Source organism: Arachis stenosperma, chromosome 7 (genome assembly GCF_014773155.1).
Source record: "Arachis stenosperma cultivar V10309 chromosome 7, arast.V10309.gnm1.PFL2, whole genome shotgun sequence".
Taxonomy (NCBI): Eukaryota; Viridiplantae; Streptophyta; class Magnoliopsida; order Fabales; family Fabaceae; genus Arachis; species Arachis stenosperma.
This window is the reverse complement of record NC_080383.1, coordinates 79,213,679-79,225,293: the sequence shown is the minus strand read 5'-3', so window position 1 is coordinate 79,225,293 and position 11,615 is coordinate 79,213,679. Positions and strand designations below refer to the sequence as shown.

The 11,615-nt window shown below is 37.2% G+C and overlaps 1 non-coding gene across 1 annotated transcript; it reads left to right on the top strand.

Annotated features, from left to right (window-relative positions):
- The first annotated feature begins 9,972 nt into the window (after positions 1–9,972).
- LOC130942381 (small nucleolar RNA R71) lies at positions 9,973–10,076 on the top strand. The gene has a single exon (XR_009070953.1). It is a non-coding gene; the product is annotated as a small nucleolar RNA R71 (small nucleolar RNA).
- The last annotated feature ends 1,539 nt before the right edge of the window (positions 10,077–11,615 follow it).

The window sequence follows — 11,615 nt, the reverse complement described above, 5'->3', positions numbered from 1 at the left end:
ATACCTTACGTGAGTAAGGGTCGATCCCACGGAGATTATTGGCTTGAAGCAATCAATGTTTATTTTATTTGTCTCAGTTAGGATGTCACAAAATTGTTTGGATTACTTGAACAATAGAGTTATTTGTTTATAAAGGATTGTGGAATATATTGGAATAATAAAGAATACTAGCGTTACTTGTTGTGCAGTAATGGAGAATATGTTGGAGTTTTGGAGATGCTTTGTTCTCTGAACTTCAACTCTTCCTTGAGATCCTCTTCTCACACGCAAGGTCTATCCATGGCAAGCTCTATGTAGGGTGTCACCGTTGTCAATGGCTACTTCCCATCCTCGCAGTGAAAGCTAATGCTCACGCACTCTGTCACAGTACGGCCAATCACCGGTTGGTTCCCGCTTCCTACTGGAATAGAATCCCTCTTTTGCGTCTGTCACTAACGCCCAGCACGTTGCAAGTTTGAAGCACGTCACAGTCATTCAATCCTGGAATCCTACTCGGAATACCACAGACAAGGTTTAGACTTTCCGGATTCTCATGAATGCCGCCATCTATCTAGCTTATACCACGAAGATTCTGTTGGGGAATCTAAGAGATATTCATTCATTCTGATGTAGAACGGAGGTGGTTGTCAGGCACACGTTCATGGATTGAGGAAGGTGATGAGTGTCACGGATCATCACCCTCTTCACAATTAAGCGCGAATAAACATCTTAGATAAGAACAAGCGTGTTTGAATAGAAAACAAAGGAATTGTATTAAATCATCGAGACGCTGCAGAGCTCCTCACCCCCAACAATGGAGTTTAGAGACTCATGCCGTCACAAAGTATGTAATTCAGATCTGAAAATGTCATGAGGTCCAAGAAATGTCTGTAAAAGTTGTTTAAATAGTAAACTAGTAACCTAGGTTTACGGAAAATGGATAAACTAAGATAATTGGTGCAGAAATCCACTTCTGGGGCCCACTTGGTGTGTGCTGGGGCTGAGACTAATGCTTTCCACGTGTGGAGGCCTTTCTTGGCGTCAAACTCCAGGTTTTGACGTGTTTTGGGCGTTCAACTCCAGATCATGACGTTTTTCTGGCGTTTAACTCCAGACAGCAGCGTGTACTTGGCGTTCAACGCCAAGTTACGTCGTCAATATTCGCGCAAAGTATAGACTATTATATATTGCTGGAAAGCCCTGGATGTCTACTTTCCAACGCCGTTGAGAGCGCGCCAATTGGACTCCTGTAGCTCCAGAAAATCCATTTCGAGTGCAGGGAGGTCAGGATCCAACAGCATCAGCAGTCCTTTTTCAGCCTAAGTCAGATTTTTGCTCAGCTCCCTCAATTTCAGCCAGAAAATACCTGAAATCACAGAAAAACACACAAACTCATAGTAAAGTCCAGAAATATGATTTTTGCCTAAAAACTAATATTATTTTACTAAAAACTAACTGAAACATGCTAAAATCTACATGAAATTACCCCCAAAAAGCGTACAAAATATCCGCTCATCACAACACCAAACTTAAACTGTTGCTTGTCCTCAAGCAACTAGATAAATAAAATAGGTTTTAACAGAAATAAAGAAGTAATAATATTCTCGAGTTTTAAATGAAGCTCAGATTCTTATTAGATGAGCGGGGCTTGTAGCTTTTTGCCTCTGAACAGTTTTGGCATCTCCCTGTATCTTTAAATTTTCAGAATGATTGGCATCCTTAGGAACTCAGAATTCAGATAGTATTATTGACTCTCCTAGTGTAGTATGTTGATTCTTGAACACAGTTATTTTATGAGTCTTGGCCGTGGCCCTAAGCACTTTGTCTTCCAGTATTACCACCGGATACATAAATGCCACAGACACATAACTGGGTGAACCTTTTCAGATTATGACTCAGCTTTGCTAGAGTCCCCAGTCAGTGGTGTCCAGAGCTCTTAAGCACACTCTTTTGCTTTGGATCACGACTTTAACCACTCAGTCTCAAGCTTTTCACTTGGACCTTCATGACACAAGCACATGGTTAGGGACAGCTTGTTTTAGCCGCTTAGGCCTGGATTTTATTTCCTTGGGCCCTCCTATCCATTGATGCTCAAAGCCTTGGATCCTTTTTACTCTTGGCTAGTGCTCATGGCTTGTTTTTTTTTTTTTTTTTTTTTTTGACTGCTTTTTCTTGCTTCAAGAATCAATTTCATGATTTTTCAGATCATCAATAATATTTTTCGTGTTCCTCATCCTTTCAGGAGCCAATATTCATCAAATTCAAAGTACAATTTATGCACTGTTCAAGCATTCATTCAGAGAACAAAAAGTATTGCCACCACATATAATTAATTATAGTCTTTATTACTAAGAACTCATAAATATAGATTACTTCTTTATTCTAAAAAAATTCTACTACTTTATTCATGCCTGATGATGATGAGAAAAATAAACTATAGCTTAATTGGAAATAAAATCAAAATAGACATACTAATTACTACTAAATATCTCCTAAGGTGAATTTCAAAAAAAATTATCCTATCACTATGTTAAAAGCAGGAAAAGAAAAGAAAAATTGGAACTCAGCAACCTGTTGTTTTGAGGAGTAGGTGTTCCTCTAAAATATGTGGTGCTTTTTCATGGATTAATCTTTTGGCGCTTTAGCTCCCTTAAGTTCACATCCTTGCTCTTCCTGTTCTCTTAGGTGCCATGATCTTAATGAGTTTTAGCCCAGTGATCATGGCAAATCACACCAAACTTAGAGGTTTGCTTGTCCTCAAGCAAAAGAAAGGAAAGGAGAGGAGTAGAAGGAGAGGTATTTTCAAAAAAAGATAAGATGAGTTGAAAAAGATATTAAAAATATTTGAAAAAGAATTGGATTGGAAAAAGATTTGTGTTTATAAATTAAGATACATTTGATATTTTTGAAAAAGGGATTTTAGAAATTAGGGTTCTTAGAAAACCAATTTGATTTTGAAGGATGATATTTTGAAACATGTTTATGCAAGAAATCATGAATTGAAACTTAAAAATTTAGAAAAATTGTAAAGAAAAACGAATTTTACCTCCTCCCCACCATCCTGGCGTTAAACGCCCAGGATGCTAGCAAACTGGCGTTAAACGCCCAGAAGGTGCATCTTTCTGGCGTTTAACGCCCAGAAGATGCTCCTTTCTGGCGTTTAACGCCCAGATGGCTACCCTTACTGGCGTTAAACGCCCAGTGGGAGCTTTTTTTGGGCGTTTAACGCCCAAAGTATTTCTTACTGGCTTTTTCATGCCAGTGAGCTTCCAAATTTCCCTGTAACTCTGTGACTTCAACCAATTGCTATTTCACCTTTTGAAGATACTTGGACTCAAACCTGTAAAGAGATAATTACTTAATTAATACGAATAAAATTAAATTTTGTGATTGGCTGGGTTGCCTCCCAGCAAGCGCTTCTTTAATGTCATTAGCTGGACTGAGTTTTAATCAAGTCTCAGTTTTGAGCATTCTTGCTCAAAATTGCCTTCAAGATAATGTTTGACTCTTTGTCCATTAACAATGAACTTTTTGTTAGAGTCATTATCCTGAAGCTCTATGTATCCATATGGTGATACGTTTGTAATGACATATGGACCTCTCCACCGGGATTTTAATTCCCCAGGGAATAATTTGAGCCTAGAATGGAATAGCAGAACTTTTTGCCCCGGCTCAAAGACTCTGGATGACAATTTCTTATCATGCCATTTTTTCGCTTTCTCTTTGTAAATCTTTGCATTTTCGAAAGCATTGAGTCTAAATTCCTCTAGCTCTGATTCGAGACTCTCAGCCATATTGACCTCTCTTACCAGAGAGTCAATTATATCAACACTCATGCAGTCATTTGGGGTGTCTGGATGTTGCATGGCTTTAACAACATTCAGCTTGAACTCTTCCTCATTGACTCTCAAGGTTACTTCCCCTTTTTGGACATCAATGATGGTTCGGCCAGTTGCTAGGAAAGGTCTTCCTAGAATGAGAGTTGCACTCTTGTGCTCCTCCATTTCCAGCACCACAAAGTCAGTAGGAAAGGCAAATGGCCCAACCTTGACTATCATGTCCTCAATCACGCCTGATGGGTATTTAATGGAGCCATCAGCAAGTTGAAGACATATCCTGGTTGGTTTGATTTCTTCAGTTAAACCAAGCTTTCTGATAGTAGATGCAGGCATTAGGTTGATACTTGCTCCAAGATCACATAAAGCTTGCTTGGTGCAAGTGCCCTCTAATGTGCATGGTATCATAAAGCTCCCAGGATCTTTAAGCTTCTCAGGTAAGCTTTTCAGAATGACTGCACTGCATTCTTCAGTGAGGTAAACTTTTTCAGTTTCCCTCCAATCCTTCTTATGACTTAAGATCTCTTTCATGAACTTAGCATAAGAGGGTATTTGCTCAAGTGCTTCTGCAAACGGAATCTTTATTTCAAGAGTCCTGAGGTAGTCTGCAAAGCGGGCAAATTGCTTCTCCTGTTCCGCTTGGCGGAGTTTTTGAGGATAAGGCATTTTGGCTTTGTATTCCTCAACCTTAGTTGCTGCAGGTTTATTACCTACAGAAGTGGGTTGGGAAGCCTTTTTAGAAGGGTTGTTATCAGCACTTGTATGTGACTGATTCCCCACTGGTATTTGAATGCCAGTGGTGGGAGCTGGAGTGGCGTTAGACGCCCCTTCCTTGTTTGTTACTGGCGTTTGAACGCCAGCTTTGTCCCTTCTGGGCTCGGACTGTCTTCAGGAGGATTCTGAGTATCCACTTGTTCATTTCTTGGTTTCCTGCTGCTTTGAAGTGAGGTATTTAATGTTTTCCCACTTTTTAATTGAACTGCTTGACATTCTTCTGTTATTTGTCTTGACAGTTGTTTTTCTGTCTGCTTTAATTGTACTTCCATGTTCCTGTTAGCCATTCTTGTTTCCTGTAATATTTCCTTGAATTCGGCTAGCTGTTGAGTTAGAAAGTCCAATTGCTGATTGAATTCATTAGCCTGATCCACTGGACTGAGTTCTGCAGTTACTGTTTTAGCTTCTTCTTTCATGAAAGATTCATTGCTTAAGTACAGATGTTGATTTCTGGCAACTGTATCAATAAGCTCTTGAGCCTCTTCAATTGTTTTTCTCATATGTATAGATCCACCAGCTGAGTGGTCTAGAGAAATCTGAGCTTTTTCTGTAAGCCCATAGTAGAAGATGTCTAATTGCACCCATTCCGAAAACATTTCAGAGGGGCATTTTCTTAGCAACTCTCTGTATCTCTCCCAGGCATCATAAAGAGATTCATTATCTCCTTGTTTGAAGCCTTGGATGCTTAGCCTTAGCTGTGTCATCCTTTTTGGAGGGAAATAGTGATTCAGGAATTTTTCTGACAGCTGTTTTCATGTTTTTATGCTGTTCTTAGGCTGGTTATTTAACCACCTCTTAGCTTGATCTTTTACAGCAAATGGAAACAGTAGTAATCTGTAGACATCCTGATCCACTTCCTTATCATGTACTGTATCAGCAATTTGCAGAAATTGTGCCAGAAACTCTGTAGGTTCTTCATGTGGAAGACCGGAATACTGGCAGTTTTGCTGCACCATGATAATGAGCTGAGGATTCAGCTCAAAGCTACTAACTCCAATGGAGGGTATACAGATACTACTCCCATATGAAGCAGTAGTGGGGTTAGCATATGACCCCAGAGTCCTCTTGGACTGTTCATTCCCACTTGCTTCCATATTGAATACAAGTTGAGAATTTATAGTTATGGAATAAATAAAAGTGGAATATATAAAAATATTTTTTGAAAATATTTTGTGAAAATATATATATATATTTTTTTTAAGTAAAATAAAAACGAAATAAATAAAAGAAAGTGGAAATATTTTTGAAATTGAAAATTGAATTTTTATGTGAGATTTTTCGAAAAAAATAGTTCAAAATTAGTTAGAAAAGATATTTTTTTTGAATTTTGAATTTTATGATGAAAGAGAAAAACACACAAAAGACACAAGATTTAAGATTTTTAGATCTAATGCTCCTTATTTTCGAAAATTTTTGGAGGGAAAACACCAAGGAACACCAAACTTAAAAATTTTAAGATCAAGACACAAGAAAAACTCAAGAACACTTTGAAGATTCACAAGAACACCAAGAACAAAAGAAAGAACACCAAACTTAAAATTTTTAGAAAACTTTAATAAAATTTTCGAAAATTGTAAAAAGATTAACAAGAAAACACCAAACTTAGAGTTTGGCACAAGATTAAATCAAGAAAAATTATTTTTGAAAAAAAATTTTCAAAAGTATTGGTGCTCCCTTATCAAGAATATAACCCAATGCTTTAGCCAATTGGGAATAAATATGACACTTGATGCAGATATTCCAATTAGTGCTTTAAAAGGAATACAAGTGAAACAAGAAAAGACACAAAGCAAGAAAAACTCAAGATCAAACAAGAAAATAAGCAAGAACAACTTGAAGATTAATGAAGAACAAAGATCACAAGTCGAAAATTTTAAAGAAAAATATGAGATATGCAATTGACACCAAACTTAGAACAAGACACTAAAACTCACGAAAATTAGCAATTAATTAAGAGAAAAATAATAAATTTTGAAAAGAAATTTTTTGAAAAGAAACTATCCTATCAATATTGATTTAATGACTCTATAATAATAAAAATAAAAATAAAAATAAAAATAAATTATTCCTAATCTAAGAAATAAAATAAGCCTTCAATTGTCCAAACTCAATAATCCCCGGCAACGGCGCCAAAAACTTGGTGCACGAATTTGTGATTCGCACAACTAACCAGCAAGTGCACTGGGTCGTCCAAGTAATACCTTACGTGAGTAAGGGTCGATCCCACGGAGATTATTGGCTTGAAGCAATCAATGTTTATTTTATTTGTCTCAGTTAGGATGTCACAAAATTGTTTGGATTACTTGAACAATAGAGTTATTTGTTTATAAAGGATTGTGGAATATATTGGAATAATAAAGAATACTAGCGTTACTTGTTGTGCAGTAATGGAGAATATGTTGGAGTTTTGGAGATGCTTTGTTCTCTGAACTTCAACTCTTCCTTGAGATCCTCTTCTCACACGCAAGGTCTATCCATGGCAAGCTCTATGTAGGGTGTCACCGTTGTCAATGGCTACTTCCCATCCTCGCAGTGAAAGCTAATGCTCACGCACTCTGTCACAGTACGGCCAATCACCGGTTGGTTCCCGCTTCCTACTGGAATAGAATCCCTCTTTTGCGTCTGTCACTAACGCCCAGCAGGTTGCAAGTTTGAAGCACGTCACAGTCATTCAATCCTGGAATCCTACTCGGAATACCACAGACAAGGTTTAGACTTTCCGGATTCTCATGAATGCCGCCATCTATCTAGCTTATACTACGAAGATTCTGTTGGGGAATCTAAGAGATATTCATTCATTCTGATGTAGAACGGAAGTGGTTGTCAGGCACACGTTCAAGGATTGAGGAAGGTGATGAGTGTCACGGATCATCACCCTCTTCACAATTAAGCGCGAATAAACATCTTAGATAAGAACAAGCGTGTTTGAATGGAAAACAAAGGAATTGTATTAAATCATCGAGACGCTGCAGAGCTCCTCACCCCCAACAATGGAGTTTAGAGACTCATGCCGTCACAAAGTATGTAATTCAGATCTGAAAATGTCATGAGGTCCAAGAAATGTCTGTAAAAGTTGTTTAAATAGTAAACTAGTAACCTAGGTTTACGGAAAATGGATAAACTAAGATAATTGGTGCAGAAATCCACTTCTGGGGCCCACTTGGTGTGTGCTGGGGCTGAGACTAATGCTTTCCACGTGTGGAGGCCTTTCTTGGCGTCAAACTCCAGGTTTTGACGTGTTTTGGGCGTTCAACTCCGGATCATGACGTTTTTCTGGCGTTTAACTCCAAACATCAGCGTGTACTTGGCGTTCAACGCCAAGTTACGTCGTCAATATTCGCGCAAAGTATGGACTATTATATATTGCTGGAAAGCCCTGGATGTCTACTTTCCAACGCCGTTGAGAGCGCGCCAATTGGACTCCTGTAGCTCCAGAAAATCCATTTCGAGTGCAGGGAGGTCAGGATCCAACAGCATCAGCAGTCCTTTTTCAGCCTAAGTCAGATTTTTGCTCAGCTCCCTCAATTTCAGCCAGAAAATACCTGAAATCACAGAAAAACACACAAACTCATAGTAAAGTCCAGAAATATAATTTTTGCCTAAAAACTAATATTATTTTACTAAAAACTAACTGAAACATGCTAAAATCTACATGAAATTACCCCCAAAAAGCGTACAAAATATCCGCTCATCAGGTGTCAAGGATTTACATCCCTGCACTAATTAGGCATGTAAAATGCCTTTCCATGCAATTCTGGCATTTAAACGCTGAAGTGATGCATGTTCTGGGTGTTCAACGCCCATGTGCAGCATGTTTCTGGCGTTGAATGCCAGTTCCATGCTTGTTTCTGGCGTTCAGCGCCAGCTCTCCTCAGGGTGCATTCCTGGCGTTTGAACGCCGGGATGTTGCTTGTTTCTGGCGTTCAGCGCCAGATCCATGCTCTGTTCTGGCGTTGAACGCCAGCCAGATGCTCCTTACTGGCGTTTAAACGCCAGTAAGTCCTTCCTCTAGGGTGTGATTTTTCTTCTGCTGTTTTTTATTCTGTTTTTTATTTTAGTATTTTTTTTCGTGACTCCACATGATCATGAACCTAATAAAACATAAGAGAACAATAAAAAGAAAAATAAAATTAGATAAATAAAAATTAGGTTGCCTCCTAATAAGCACTTCTTTAATGTCAATAGCTTGACAGTGAGCTCTCATGGAGCTTCACAGATATTCAGAGCATTGTTGGGACCTCCCAACACCAAACTTAGAGTTTGGTTGTGGCCTTCCAACACCAAACTTAGAGTTTGACTGTGGGGACTCTGTTTGATTCTGCATTGAGAGAAGCTGTTCATGCTTTCTCTCATTACCAAATAACTTGGTATTTAGCTTCATGATGGCTCCTAGATATTGAGCAACTTGCTCTCCAGTTACATCTTCATCCTCTTCAGAGGAAGAATAACCCTCAGAGCTCATGAATGGCAGAAGGAGGTTTAACGGAATCTCCATGGTCTCTATATGAGCCTCAGATTCTTTTAGGTCCTCAATAAGGGACTCCTTCTTGCTCAGAGGACGTCCCAGGAGGTCTTCCTCACTAGGATTTTCGTCCTTTCCTCTCTGTATGCATTTGGCCATATTGATTACATCAATGGCCTTGCACTCTCTTTTTGGATTTTCTTCTGTATTGCTTGGGAGAATACTAGGAGGAGTTTCAGTGACTTTCTTACTCAGCTGGCCCACTTGTGCCTCCAAATTTCTGATGGAGGACCTTGTTTCACTCATGAAACTTAAAGTGGCCTTAGACAGATCAGAGACTAAATTTGCTAAATTAGAGGGGCTCTGCTCAGAATTCTCTGTCTGTTGCTGAGAAGATGATGGAAAAGGCTTGTTATTGCTTAGCCTGTTTCTTCCACCATTATTAAAGCTTTGTTGAGGCTTTTGTTGATCCTTCCATGAGAAATTTGGATGATTTCTCCATGATGAATTATAGGTGTTTCCATAAGATTCACCCATGTATTTTACCTCTACTATTGTAGGGTTCTCAGGATCATAAGCTTCTTCAGAAGCTGCCTCTTTAGTACTGTTGGATGCATTTTGTCATCCATTCATACATTGAGAAATCATGTTGACTTGCTGAGTCAACACTTTATTCTGAGCCAATATGGCATTCAGAGCATCAATTTCAAGAATTCCCTTTCTCTGAGACGTCCCATTATTCACGGAATTCCTCTTAGAAGTGTACATGAATTGGTTATTGTAACTATGTCAATAAGTTCTTGAGCTTCTGTAGGCATTTTCTTTAAGTGAATGGATCCACCTGCAGAATGGTCCAATGACATTTTGGAAAACTCAGATAGACCATAATAGAATATATCTAATATGGTCCATTCTAAAAACATGTCAGAAGGACACTTTTTTGTCATCTGCTTGTATCTTTCCCAAGCTTCATAGAGGGATTCACCATCTTTTTGCTTGAAAGTCTGAACATCCACTCTAAGCTTGCTCAGCTTTTGAGGAGGAAAGAATTTATCCAAGAAGGCCGTGACCAGCTTATCCCAGGAGTCCAGGCTATCTTTAGGTTGTGAGTCCAACTATGTTCTAGCTCAATCTCTTACATCAAAAGGGAAAAGCATGAGCCTGTAAACTTCAGGATCTACTCCATTTGTGTTAACAGTCTCACAAATCTGCAAGAACTCAGTTAAAAACTGATAAGGATCTTCAGATGGAAGTCCATGAAACTTGCAGTTCTGTTGCATCAAAGCAACTAATTGAGGTTTCAGTTCAAAATTGTTTACTCCAATGGCAGGAATTGAGATGCTTCTTCCATTAAACTTGGACGTTGGTTTAGTGAAATCACCAAGCATCCTCCTTGCATTATTGTTGTTGGGTTCGGCTGCCATCTCCTTCTTTTGTTCGAAAATTTCAGAAAGGTTGCCTCTGGATTGTTGTAATTTAGCTTCTCTTAGTTTCCTCTTCAGAGTCCTTTCAGGTTCTGGATCAGCTTCAACAAAGATGCCTTTTTCCTTATTCCTGCTCATATGAAAGAGAAGAGAAAAAGAAAAAGGAAGAGAAATCCTCTATATCTGGACAAAGAGGATCCTTATTATTAGTAGAAGAAGAAAGGAATAAGAGTGGAGAATCCAATCACAAGGGTGAGGATAGAGGCAGTGATTGGAGATGAATAGAGGTGAAGAGAATTGTTAGTAAATAAATAAATAAATAGAAGAAGCGAAGAGAGAGAGAATTCGAAAATAATTTTGAAAAAGTAGTTAATGATTTTCGAAAATTAAAGATAAGATATAATTAAAATTAAAATTTAAAACAATTAAAAAGAATTTTTGAAAAAGAGATGAGATATTTTCGAAAATTAAAGAGGGAAAAGTAGTTAGGTGGTTTTGAAAAAGATAAGAAACAAATAAAAAGTCAAATAGTTAGTTGAAAAAGATATTAAAATCAAATTTGAAAAGATAAGAAGATAAGAAGTTAGAAAAGATATTTTAAAATCAAATTTTTGAAAAAAATAAAATTTTGAAAAAGATATGATATAAAAGATAAGATAAGATAGATTTAATTTTTAAAATTAAAATTAATTACTTAAATAACAAGAAACTAAAAGATAAGATTCTAGAATTTAAAGATTGAACCTTTCTTAACAAGAAAGTAATAAACTTCAAATTTTTGAATCAATCATATTACTTGTTAGTATAATTTTCAAAAATCAAGATAAAATTAAGAAAAAGATTTTTTTGAAAAATATTTAAAAAGATTTTCGAAAATTAAATAAAAAAATAAAAAAGATTTAATTTTTGAAGAAGATTTTGAAAAGATAAGATTTTTAAAATTGAAAATTTGACTTGACTCATGAGAAACAACTAATTTTAAAAATTTTTGACTAAGTCAACTCAAATTTTCGAAAATTAGGAGAGAAATAAGGAAAAGTTATTTTTTATTTTTGAAATTTTAATTATAAGAGAGAAAAACACAATTATGACCGAAAACATGAAAATTTTGGATCAAAACACATGATGCATGCAAGAACA